Genomic DNA, 14,644 nt, shown 5'->3' with positions numbered 1-14,644 from the left:
TTTTATTTTCAAACAGACATACAGCTCAAGACAAGACATCTACAATGAAACCAAATAAGTTTAATCAAATCATAATGTTTCATTTTATGGGATGGTGATCTATTAACCCCATTACTTTTAAAAAGTTCAAGATGTGGGATGACTCTCAGACATCGAGAAAATGTGGATAGGGTTTTGTCCTCTACGAGTAGAATCTACAACTCCTATCCTCTACTAAACCTATCGTTTTTTGGTGTTACTGAAACGGCAGGGCCCCGACAAGACTTCTGTTAATATTCGTAGTAATGTTTGCTTAGGTTGGTACATTCAATAGATTTCTTTGTCTCTATTTACCTCTATTATGCTGTAGTAGATTCCATAGAAGGGTTCAGGTCCTATGAAGAGTTTATTTAGCCTCTAGCAAGTTTATCTTCTATTTCATTTCATATCTGATAGCTGTCGATTTTGAAAACCTTGAAATTGTCATTTTTAGCAATAGAATAGTGTACAAATCGTTTTATCAATCAGATTCATAAACTGTTAATTTCGTATTGTCATGACAGCCAATTAAAAAAATGTAGACATTTTCAGGCATCGAGTACTTTTCAAATCGTTTCATCAACTTGATTCATGAATATTTCATGGAATCCATTATTTTCAAACCCTCTAAACAGTTAATTACATTTCATCTGACAGCTGTCAATTTTCAAAACCTTGAGTATGTCATTTTCAACTATCGACTATTTTACATATCTATCGGATTGGTAGATATTCTATGACAGCTGTCAAGTTGTCAAAAGTCAAGACAACAATTTCTATACTGCTAGCTCAACAGTATGTACAAAAATTTTATACAGTGCTTTTCAGATAAAAGTATCCACCTTTAATAACTTTTGTAATACTGGTATTTAGAAAAAATCCAAAAACACGTCAATTTATGTTGGAAGGGGCAAGCATTATGGCTTATTTAAACTTACTGGAAAAGCCACCCCCTCACCCCTAGCAGCATCCCCTTTATTTTTTTAAATTACTTTTCATATTTTTTATGTAAAATTTGGATACTCCTCTTTGAGCTGATTTCAAAAATGTATAATACTTGTAGGTTAAAGTGGTTAGTTTATGAGATAAACAATTTTTCTTTTAAGAGCACAAATTTTACTTATTATTTACTTTCACCTTATTTGCCTGTACTAAAATGGGTTGTACAACAGTTCAAACTCTTTAATCTTTTTAACTGTGCTATTTATTATGAAGTTACAATAAGTGTTCAAAATGAGTACCATTCACTTCCATACAATGGTATAATCTATTTTGAAATGCCTCTCTGACATTGCTTAATACGGCTGGATTTAATTGTCGACATTCATTTTCTATCCTCTCTCGTAAATCATCCAGAGATTCTGGTTGGGTAGCATAAACTTTTGTTTTTAAATACCCCCATAAAAAGAAGTCTAGGGGTGTTAAATCCGGTGACCTAGGTGGCCACTCCATCATTTGCCCCCTTCTACCTATCCAAGGAGCGGGGAATGTTTCGTTTAAAAATTGTCGGACAGGCATAGCATAGTGTGGGGGAGCTCCGTCTTGTTGAAATACCAGTAAATCTTCGGAAAGGTTATCATCATTTTCTATTATTGTTGTAATACGTGGGTCAACCCCTTCTCTGAGTAACTCAAGATATGATTCACCATTTAAATTTCCGTTGATGAAGAAAGGTCCGACAATGTGGTCACCTAGGATACCACACCAAACGTTTAACTTTTGGGGATGTTGTGTATGGAATTCACGCATAATATGTGGATCACTTTCAGCCCAATATCTACAATTATGCCTACTTACTAATCCATTTAATGACCATGAGCATTAATCAGAAAAGCAAATATTGTTTAACAATTGTGGATTGTTATTGATAATTTGCGTCATTGATTCGCAAAACTCTAGACGACGATCAAAATCATCTTCATTCAACTCGTGCACCAACTTAACTTTGTATGGGTGGTACTTGAATTTATGTAGAACTCGGAAAACTGTAGAAGATGAAACATCGATCGCTCTACTTATTGTTGACAACGATTGGGGTTGTTGAGCCTCTAAGCTGACTTGCCCTAAAATTGCCACTTGGATTGCTTCGTTATTTACGAGTCCCTCTCGCTTATGCACTTTATTGCAAACAGACCCTGTGGTGGTAAATTTCTCCTTCAGTTGAATTACATACTTATGAGTTGCATGTCTTCCGTTGTGTAATTCGTTAAATATTCTAGCAGCAGCTCTTGCACAATTATTATTTTGGTAGTCTAAACCTACAATTTCAATTCTTTCTTGCAAAGAGTAAACCGTTTCAGAGAAACAAAATAAATAATGTATCAAATTACACTATCAATAGTGACTACAAATTCTAGTTGACAATGTCAAACTTTAATAAAAAGTAGAGTTTTTTGTTGTTTGGATTTTTTAAGTAGAATAAATAGCACAGTTAAAAAGATTAAAGAGTTTGAACTATTGTACAACCCATTTTAGTACAGGCAAATAAGGTGAAAGTAAATAATAAGTAAAATTTGTGCTCTTAAAAGAAAAATTGTTTATCTCATAAACTAACCACTTTAACCTACAAGTATTATACATTTTTGAAATCAGCTCAAAGAGGAGTATCCAAATTTTACATAAAAAAATATGAAAAGTAATTTAAAAAAATAAAGGGGATGCTGCTAGGGGTGAGGGGGTGGCTTTTCCAGTAAGTTTAAATAAGCCATAATGCTTGCCCCTTCCAACATAAATTGACGTGTTTTTGGATTTTTTCTAAATACCAGTATTACAAAAGTTATTAAAGGTGGATACTTTTATCTGAAAAGCACTGTATATCTAAGTTCCTACTTTGTGTATAATCAAATCTGTCAATATTAAATCTCAAAACATAACGGAAACACTCTCACTTGAAGATTTTATAGGGTTTTATGACTATAAATTCTCTTCAACAGTCAACCTTACTAAGATACCATTTTTTTAATGGTGAAAATTTTCAATTTTTTAAAGTTAACTTTTAATATTATACACTTGATTTTAAGAATGTTTTTGTTCATATAACTTCAATGATTACTTAATAAAAATGGTACAAACGATTATATGTGAGAAAAGGTCAATTTTAAGAGAAATTGTTTTTATTTTAAAATGTAAAAACATGATAAATTGTTTTTTCAATTTATTTGGTTTTTTGCGTAGATTATGAAAAAAATATAACAACTTCTTTGATTATTTGGAAAAAAGTTATCAACAATTATACGCGAATTAGTGCATTTTTATGAACATTTAAAGTCCTGAATATAATATATAAGTTTTTATTTTTTTTCTATAATTTCTTCTCGTAACTCCGCCGTAAAAACGAAGATTTAAAAAAACAATTGTAATTGGATGATATTTTGATTTTCTAGAGCCAAAAAACGAGGGGACCGCGAAAGTGTAAAATTGCCTAATAATTTAATAAAATTCAATCAAACAACAAGTTTTTAATATATTATTAGATGCGTTCTCACTTTAATTACAAATGTACAAAAAATTGAAATTGAAAGCTTGAAATAATACAGTGATTCATTTAAAAAATGTAGTTTTTATAATTCGAGCTCAGTGACCTTTAAGAACTATTTTCAAAGTTCATTCCTACTAAAAAAGTTGTAGAATTCGATTTCCTATAACCTAGAGTGTCTTCTACGACATGAAAAAGGTTTCATTTGGTAATACCGAATTACTAGAACTCATAATTGGACAGCGATTTTACTTCACTATATATAGAAAATTAAAAAAATATACAGTAATTGGAGGCCATGTAATTAAAAAATTCTGGAATTCTATAAGTTATTTTTATCTGGTTTTGATTTTCAACTGACGCATAAAAAGATTCACTGTTTGGCCTTACTCGTTCATCTGTCGCCTTTCTTTTTCGACTCAACAAGCTGATATCTCAAAGAAGAGTATTTCAACGTTTATTTATTTTCTACTTCAGACTACTTCAATATATCTTATAAAAGTTGAAAATGGCATAGAGTGCTGTTGGTTACGAAGATATAACTTACATATTACAAACGTAAAGCGTATTTGTTTGATTTTAACACGAAATATACCCAACAAATATGATGTGTTTTTATGAAAAAGTTACTTCTATACTAGCTAACAACGCTTCATCAATATTGGGAAATATTAACGTAGGTAAGATTAATTAACGATAAAACATAAAGTGGAGAGCTGGAAAGCAAAGTCGTGCAGAGTTTATGTACAAGGGTATGAAAATTATCACGAGTTGTGACAATTTAAATTTCTTAAACTTAAATGTTTTAGTAGCGCTGCTTCAAAAAAAGTACGCATGCGCCAAAGGTTAGCAGCTATCAGCTGTTTAGCATGAAGACTATTCTTTCGGATGCGATGTCTACTGTGTTTGGAGACAAACCAGTATAGCCGTCGCCTTCGTTTGTATAGAGACTGCTTTGTTTTTCCGTAAAAATTATTGACCTAAATCTAGACCAACAGATTGTTGTGAAATTTTACATAAAACTTAGAAAAACTGTAACTAAAACTTATAATTCATTGAAACAAGTTATTGCCAGAAGGTTGGGAGTAATGAATTTTTCCCCTCGTTTTCGTTTTCGGATCAAAACATCGAAATCAATGTCATCAAAATTACTTTTGACAAAAATTTTATTCAGTTCAGATGTCCGGTATTGAAACCACACACAAGAATTGAAACTTTTTGGGTTTTTATTTTTCTCAGTGGTTTCTGGAACCAATTTGTCTTCATAAGAGCCTAGTCACATCGTAAGTTTTGGGTTTTCTACGCGCCAATCGGATCAATTGATCCCAGTCAGAGGGTACGTGTGCTGGTATATTTTTTGCTTTAGCATCAATCTTAGAGTGCACCAAGACACATTACATTTGCGAGAGGTCTGACTCAAAATAAACATGAGGGTGTACTTGTAACGCATACAGACACATGCAAGAAAAGTTAAAATTTTTCTGCTGCCCTCCGCAACTGTCAGACATCATGCGAACTTTACTTCAGGGTGGTCAAAAATAAAATTGAAAATAGATGTAGAAATTTCAATACCACCTCTTTTTCTCTCAGTTTCGTCCCAGGTGTAACAATTGACTTCTACGTTTCCCAAATTATATATAGTCAAATTATGAACAGCAAGCTTGCGCACGTAAAAAAACATGATTACAACAAAGTTGTCCATTATATTTTGTGCAATTTCTGCAAAAAGATGTGGAAGAAGATTCCTAAGTAGAAGAAAGTAGCAAGTAGAAGAGAATAACCTCGATTTTCTTGATGTGATTTCACATTATCAATAAGAAAAATGAGCTGGATGCCTATAGCGGCATGATTTGTGAATGTGTGTTGACGACCACTTGATCCGATATACTTGTCTTGCCACATTTCCATCCAACTTGGCGATTAAAACAAAATCGTGTCCATACCATAATTGTGCCTTCACGAAAGGGGCGATTTACTTGGATGATGACAGTGGATTTATCCATATTCGTTCTCGTCTACTGTCTGAAAATATACAAACAAAGACTCAGTATGAAGTGTTGAGAAATAAACTATTTTTTTGACATTGAAATAACTCTTTCCCTGAAAAGTCACTACTATTAGAATAATTTTAAATTTATAGATATACAATTTAGACGATTCTGCTAGTTTCTTTTATGTTTCTGGCTTTCCTTTGTGAATTGTATTTATATAAAATTTACATAAAAAGAAAATTTGTTCACACTATTATCACAATCCACTCGCGTATTTTCATGAAAGTATTCGCTTCAATAGTTCAGGCTCATTAATAAAGGGATCGTTAACATTTAGTTGTGTGGTTGCGTCCCTTTTTCGTTTATATCCCTCTAGTTAGTTAAAGCATTTGAGTTTGTTATAGCGATCTCAAGTTCCCTTTTAAATGATACTTTGTAATCTAGTATAAAACAAAGCAGTTATAGGCATCGAAATGTTGATGTAATTAACAATGGGTGTAGTAGAAATGGTAACCATCTCATATTATTGATGTGATTAGTATAAAAGCATCGATTCTGATTGTGTTTATGCAATTAGTAGAAGATTATATGCTCAGATTATCATGCAAAAGCCTTCGTTTACTATTACGGACCGTATCAACATTAGTTTATAAACGGACACAAATAGGAGTTACGAGTTTATTCAACCAGTTGTTCAATGCGTAGTGGCATTACCGAAATGGACTCAGTGTTAGTTTAGTATATTAATTCATTTGTAGCCAATAAAATCCATGAATTGGTTATATTCTAATATATTACGATTCACCACTTTCTATTTGCTATTCCGTTTCATTCTCACTTAACTATGATCATGTTGATTAATGAATTAAGACCATTGGGTATTTCAGCAGTTTGAATGGTCAATAATAATTATAGTGGAAACGTTTAATGTATAAAAGCGATGAGAATTTAGTTTTGCATTGAACAATAGTATGTTATAATTAGTGAGTATTATCCTCGTTTCAATCATAATTCATCCATAACGTGGATTTCTTAACAAAGGATATCAATGTATTAACAATAAGGCCCTGATCTCGAGAATCATAGTTACTTTCATTTTCCGCAACAATTTTGTGGATCAGTCAAAAGTTTTGGAGCGCTCACTTGTCTCAACTGCAGATCATATCGCTATTCCAATGACGTAACTGTAAAATGTTGAGTAATTGAGTTTTATTGTTTAATGGTATCACAAAGCCATAAAGTTTAAGGTAGAAAAACGACGTGATTGTATTTCGACTCTTGGCTGCTAGAGCGTAGTTGTGTCGTTGAAGATGACATAGACTATTTGCCCACTGCATGCATGAGAACACCTCCACAGGGTTAGTTGAGGAAGTGAGTACACAAGAGTATATACTTGCTACCCCTACATGGTCACTTCACCAAATTCACGATTATACTGTTCGATAGCCAATTTATCGTCTTCAGAGACCGAAGGTAAACTATTTAAACAGTCAGACAGTGTAATGGTGAGTGTTGGTATAGTGGTAATGGAAATAGTGTGTTCAGTATGAAGTAGGGTATGGGATACCGTATTTGGATGCTGCGGTTAGGCGCCTGATATGAATACTACTACGTCACTTCCGTCCCAGAACCCGCCTAGAACATCTACTACCGAGAGATGATACATTATCAAATCGATGTATTAGAAGTTTTTAACTTTAAATATATATATTTCTTTTTGAAACAATAATTTATAAAAAAATATTCTTTGGTTTATTACCCAAACTGATTAAAAAATCGCAAATCATTGAGTGATTATGTCACCCTAGTTTTCTCATAATAACTAAATATTGTTGCAGTTTTGTGATAAAGAAATTATTTCACTTCATAATTTTTGAACGTTTGGTTATCAAGGGATCGCACCAGCAGTGAGCGGTGGAGTGGTGGGGGGCGTCCCAAGTATTCCATACCCTACTGTATGAATAACACCAACACTTCCAAAAATTCCAACTTGATCATTACTATGATTTACTACAACAATTAATGTCATGACTGTACTTCAAGTAGTGGTTTAACCTAGAAGCTCGTTCATTATTTTGCCTAACTGAATATCATTTTTGACCTAAATAACCTAATATCAATCTACCTAAGGTAAATGCATTCATGGTTGCTACGTTCTTTGCTAATAATAACGATAACGTCATTATTACATTTTGTTTGTTTGAACTCTATTAAAATATAGTCATAAAGATGATGCTTTGAAGATTATGTTTTGGTTGGATGGAGAATCACTTTTTGCAACTTCTGTAATATTGATATCCAATGATGTTTCTACATCTTTTGAACAGCCAGCTGAAGTTAAGGCACTTCGATAATGTCGGTTTTTTGTCGTTTTAATGCCAACAGACGAGGTGTTGGTTGATAGAAACATCAGTTTTTTACAATTTTTTTGCATTGATTTAGTTTCCGCATCATCAAATTTGTTTCAAGCTACAGTCAAAAATAACAATGAGTTAACATTTTTTAAATACCAATAGATAAAACTTGAATGGTCTCCACAAACATATAATGGGCTGCCAGGTTTGACGCTCACATAAATCCTTCTTATAGTTTGAAACCATTGTTTTCGTCGTGTTTGTACATTCTAGTACAATGCACCAACGTCATCTGATACAAAATTGAATACTTACAGCCGTGCGAGTGTTTTTTTAAAAGAATCCCAATAACTCTGTTTATACTGTATTTACTTCTAAGCTCACTTAAGTCTGTTTACTTACTTTCTACGTCACCCAACGTCACACTCAGTCATGTGACAACAAATGCGTTTATGCGCGTCATTTTGATATTTAAATTTATTTTTTTTATGAACTAATATACCATTTAACAAATAGTGTGTGATTAAGATCGATATACTAAACGTAGTTAAGATATAAAAAAATATGCGAGGTCCCTATTACAATTTCTGCCTTTACATTGTTCCATATTTGATTTTATAAAGCACCTTTTCCGTTTATAACGATAGTAGACATATATATGAAACTTTGCACAAAACTCACTAATAATTCTATTTGAATTTTGTACAATATGCTTTCGAACAGAACCAGAATCTATATACATTTAAAAAGATAAAAAAAGTTTCAGCAAATTTACGAACTGAAATTTCCCGTCTGTGTAGTAAATCATTCAATCCGACCAGCCAGCAGTCTGAAAATTCTCACTTCCAATCACCGAATAAGATTTTCTCTGCGGGCTTAATTTCCCTATTTTCGAATAAGGGGTAGCACGGTAAACCGTAAATCATTCTGGAATAAATGCACGTCGTTACCCGTGCAAACTTGTCCGCTTCCGGTCTGACGAATAACCCCGAATCGGAGTTAATTAATAGGGCCATTCTTTTTCCTAGGAGCTAATTCCGGTCGGCAGATACAAAACAAAAGCGAAAAACAATCGCGAGAGATTTACCTAATCGGAAAATACAAGTCTGGTATATTATTTGAGCTTTTTGTTTCGTATACCGTAGTTTTTTTATCTTTAAACAATTTGGCTCGGATTTGCAAACAATGTGGTCTAGGTTTCACTCCGTTCTTTTTTAATTCATACCAGGTGCTAACTGGATCTGCAGCACACGAACATATTGGATGTGGATTTTCTGACCTAAATGTACTAATTAGTTGCGTTAAAAATGTATGTGTCGAAAGGATTTACGATTCTACAGGGAAAGATTGTCGAATGTACTTTTATAAGTGTTGAATAGATGATGACCTTGTTTGGAAGCGACCATTTTTTATGCTGAATTTCCTCAGCTATATTATTTTCTACCCCTAGAAAGTGCTTTAATCTTTTTTAGTCCTATTTCCTTCATCTACTGAATCCACTATGCCCTGGTTAGGTAAGTTAGGTAAGGTAAGTTCGTCTGATATTTGGTATTATCGTCTTGCAGTGCAATTCCATAATATTCTAGTCTTGTCCGCGTTTTTATCATTTTTTAGAGACTTTCATCTCTTCGTTCCATTCATCTTTTGATCGCTCACCACTCTGTAATTCACTTTTTCTAAGTTTTCAATTTATAGAAGTCACAAGAGGGAGTTATAATTCGGATGTTTCAGAAAATATTTCATTTGAAAGGGTTCCCATTGATTGCGATGTAATCAATTTTAAGAAATAATAATAAGTACAACCATTATTATGAAGTCTTTGATGTGCAAATGGTGAAATTGTCAAAAAGATTCAAGAAGATGCATCACTACTTGATATAAATCAATCAATATGTTTACAGAATGTCCAATAATTAGTTGAACATATTAATTAACGATTTTTGAGATAACACTTTTACTAATAATGTCTGAACAAATAGTATGATTAACAATTCAAGGCGTTGGCTTGAAGATGGCCTCATCTTCCCTATTAAAATTCTCACGTTTACTTGTATATCAAATCCAAATTTCCTTATACATTATTCGCGGCTTGCCTCAATTTTATCAGATATCTCCCTTGTAAGAAAGCCAGGAAGAAGTACATGTATGTTTTTGATGCCATCTAAATGGCAGTATCAGAGTTTTAGACGAACTATTTAGAGTCGAAGCATCCACTAATTGACTGTCTTCCAAATTACGCCTTCTACTGGAATTCTTTTTTGTAGTTTCATTTTCCCGCACTACAAAAATGGTATAGAAACCTAAATTAAGAGACTTAACTATCCTTGCCTTAGTAACTGAGTTTCTAGGTTCCATTACCATTTTCAAATCACATTTTTGATCGTCAGTTATCGTCTTCAGAGACTGAAGGTAATCAGTTTACCTTCAGTATCTGGAAACGTGTAATTGTGAGTGTTGGTGTAGTGGTGGTGTAAACAGAGTATTCAGTTTGAATATCGCCACCGGTTCCAGAATTTCCAGCTTACCAGAAAGACTTATTTATAAGAAATAATTATCTCCGGTGCTCTGGTTGAATACGTCTTTATAGTATGTGCTGGATAATTTCTTTCCAGCCTCTTCCTATTTAGAGTTTAATTTTGAAGATAGATTGGCAAATCAACTAACATATTGCTCCAACTTCCTCCACGTACTAAATACAGGGTGTGTCTAAATGCATACTACAAAATTCAGGAGGGGAGTGCTCATATGAAATGAAGATGGGTCTTTCCTATAACAAAATTTCCTCAGCTTATCCCTCTCCGAGATTTCACCCTTTAAAAAGTGGTGACAAATTGAGTTTTTATGTTTTTTCTAAAATTTAACTAGAAACTTGACGTGCACTCGTAAAGGACTAATCAGAATTATTTTTTCAATATTCCTATTACATTATACGGGGGTGAAATTAGCAATCCTTACTTTTATGCATTTATTATGAATCGTATCAGATTTTTCATCTTTACTGTTTTTCACTCAATTCATTAAAACATTTATAAATTATGATTATTATTTTTTTGGATGCAGCTATTGATTTTCGAAAAAAAAATTACAATAAAAAATATTTTTAAATAAAATAAGGTTCCTAAGTTATATTATTTCAAAAAAGTTCATCTTGGAAAAAAGTTTTAATATGAAATAAAGTCAGTATTGCTAATTTCACCCTCGTATAATGTGAAAGGAATATAAAAAAAATACCTGTGGTTAATCCTTTGCAAGTGCACGAAAATGACAGAATTTCAAGTCTCAAACAAATTATCTCACCACTCCTGATAAGAACCAGATTATAGTATTACCAAAATTATATACATAAGCTCATTCGATCCGAGATGATGTCAAAAGCCGTTTAGTTTTTTTCAGATGAAATTTTGCTCAAGAAAATTATTTTATTTGGCACACAAATGCTAATTTTTCATGAGGAATCCTGAATACATTGTTTTGGAAATAATGAACTGTTAATAAATTAATTTTTTCTACGTCTGATATAATAATCACGTTTTTTTCATTAATTTGCATTCATAGAATGTAAGTACCGTAACGTGTCATTTTTTAACACAATTATAAAATTGTTTTATCAAAATAGTGGGATGTGAACGCAATCTTCCTCCGATACACTGTTTTTACTTTTATTTCTTGATATTGGTTCAAGAAAATCTGTTTTATGTCTAATTAAAAGGAGTGTAGTATTATTATTAGTAATGGAGAGTAATAGTGAAGAAAGTTTCAACTGCAAACTAGAAGATGTAGGTATCGATACATTTTCAAAACTTCCCTCGTTTATCGCAACATAAATGAATTTACCTCATCCAAAAAACTACACTGGGCATACATTTCGACGCTCTTCGGTGTCTCTATAAGTGGAATCCCCGGTGGTGATATAATTCAACTAAAGAAGCACGGTGGGTGAAAATCCAACACAGTTGTGGAGGGTTACGTAGACAACTCAATAAAAAATAAAATGGATTTCGCAGTAAAATTTTTAACGGGAACAATTAGTTCGACTTCAAGCAACATTGTAAATGTTCACGATTCTATAGTCCAACACAATCCAATAAGTACTATAGACGATGTTATTTCTTTGAATTTGTTAAATGTTGCCAATTCAAGTACCAGGAGTAATGTAACTTCTTCTTCACTTCAAATTAATAATGCTCACAGTTGTACTTTTAATATTACTATTACAAAATAGAAATTTGTTGCGTAAATTACTATTTACTCCCGCTATTTAATGTTACATAAATGGCACGATGACTTGTAGGTATCTTTCTAGAATACAAATATGTACAAAAAATACACAACATACTATCAAATATCTAATTTTAGGAACTTACCTAATTATTTAACTGAAAACTGTGTCATTTCCTTGCTGATACTGTACAGTTTTTTTCATCCATAAGCAATGATTAATTAACACGAAATTGTTTTGAAAATAATAAAAGTAGCTTCACTTAAATATCTGTTACTTTCTTCTGACTAATGGAAATATCACGAACTTTTACACATAGTCTTTTAAAAGTTGGTACTTCATAAAAGGCGATTTGACGATAGCAACGCCATCCTTCACACGACTTTTTGGGTGATATAAGGATTTTCTCGAAGATACGGACTTGTTCAGCTCTTCATCTTTTTAGTTACTCATCAGTCATCACTCTAATAAAACTTACAATGAGTAAAAATAAATAAATAGATTATATCTTTCAAATTTCCTTTACTTTCTAAGTTTCTTCCCACTCCTCTTCCTTTATATCGAATTCAAAGGCAAAAGTATCTTCAGTTCACTATTTAAATTTTGTGAGTGAATATAGAATAAAAAAGAAAGAAAAAAATGCCTCCAAGGATTTATCGTCTATGTGATTCGAAATTACTCGAAATTTTGACAAGAAGCGACAGTGAAGATGACGACAATTCTGAGGATGATTTTAATGACACCGTTCAACCAGAGCCTTCAACTTAACCTCGATTAGTGTTAGAGGAATCGAATGCTGTTACTAGTGAAGTGTATGAATTTTCTACGGAAGAGCTGCTAAGAGATTTTACACATGAAAGCCATGAATTAACTCATAAGGAAGAAGAAATTCCAACAAACAAATCAAAGCGTTCAAATTTTGAATGGAAGACTCGACAACTTTCCTCAATTATTTACGATTTCGAGTCCTAAAACAGTAGGATACTTGTAAGCATAGATCAATTCTCAGCTTTTAATGTTTTCCTCTTATTTTTTAGTCAAAACCTTGTTAATAAAATCGTCGAGAAATCAAATGCTTTCTATGAATTTGTTTTCTCCGAAAAAATCTTTGCGTCCAAGTCATAGAAACCTATCGAAGAGAATGAGTTTGAGAATCAGAGAATATTGGTCAATCAACGCACTTATCTCTACTACTTTCTTTTCAAGAGTTAGAGGTCTGATTTGGAGGCAGATATATATATTTGAGATTTGATTTTCAGTAAATTAGGGCTCTGTATATTTTGTGAAGAGAACTCAGTCGAGAATAGATAGATAGACATAAAATTTTGCAGTCATCCACAACGGGACATACAAGATCAAGGGAATATTATTGATCGTCTACTAAATTTCATAATTTTTCATTTTGTTTGGGTTAATTAGGGAGTTAATCCTAAGTGGCTTATATTTTTGCATAATTTTGCAATGTTACCTAATCAATTATGAGTTTGATGATTTTTTTTTTATTATTTTATTCTAGTAAGAAAATTTGTACGACGCTGGAAAGTGGCATATAATAAACAACACTTGTTACATTTATCACAATGCTAACTGGTAACGGAAACTTTGTTGATGATACTGTAAAGTTTGGTGTTCATTTTACTAATAGAACATCTATTACCTGTAGACTCCATGCATAACATTAACTTCGTAATATAGTTGATTGGTGTTGCTTTAGGGAAGTCATAGTTAGGTTGCCACTTTCGCATACACTCGATAGGATGTTTAATTAATTTTGCAGAGTGAATACAAGATGATATTGATTAATACAATGATATATCAATTATAAATTTTCATTTGTTATCGTATGTAACTTTTCATTACATGATTTATTGATATAATAATATATATAATCTAATATTATTGTGTAAACAAATTTCCTCATAGATTATGGTATTACTAACATCCATTTATAGTTTTTGAATTTTTTTCTATCTCGTAAACAAATTAGACAACGCTGATCTGTAATTTGGAATAAATCTATCGGTTCAAATAATATTTTATTAAAAGAATTTGTCGATTAGTATTCTCGATTTATTTATATAAAAAACAATGTAAGCAGAGTGTCTCAATTCAAAGACTTTGTCAAAAAACAATTTTAAAACTATTTTTATAGAATGTGTACAGTGTGACAATGAAGTTTTGGGAGTTTATGAATGAATAAAAAACAATCTAACTAATGAAGTTTAACAAAAAATTTGATCGTCAAGGTTCAAAATAATCTTCAATTGAATCTATACCATGATTTTAATGTTGATCCTATGATTAAAAGCATCCTTGGTAATCGTTTTCAAGTTAGCTCGATCAGAACCACGCTTACAGCTTCTTTAATCTCCTCTAAGTCACTTCAGGAAGCTTACATAATATAACAATTTCTGTCAGCAGGAACTGTTTAGAAGAATGGATATAAGAAAATATGCAGGTTACTTTTTAATGATAGCATTACTCATCCAGCTTCTGTTGCTCTTACGAAAGCGATAAACGTGCGTAAACGCTCGACTTTCGTAATAAACTGAAAGACGTATCCCCAAAACCAGATTTATAATGAAGT

Source organism: Diorhabda sublineata, chromosome 2 (genome assembly GCF_026230105.1).
Source record: "Diorhabda sublineata isolate icDioSubl1.1 chromosome 2, icDioSubl1.1, whole genome shotgun sequence".
Lineage (NCBI taxonomy): Eukaryota > Metazoa > Arthropoda > Insecta > Coleoptera > Chrysomelidae > Diorhabda > Diorhabda sublineata.
The sequence above is the reverse complement of the archived record's forward strand: the minus strand, read 5'-3'. Positions refer to the sequence as shown.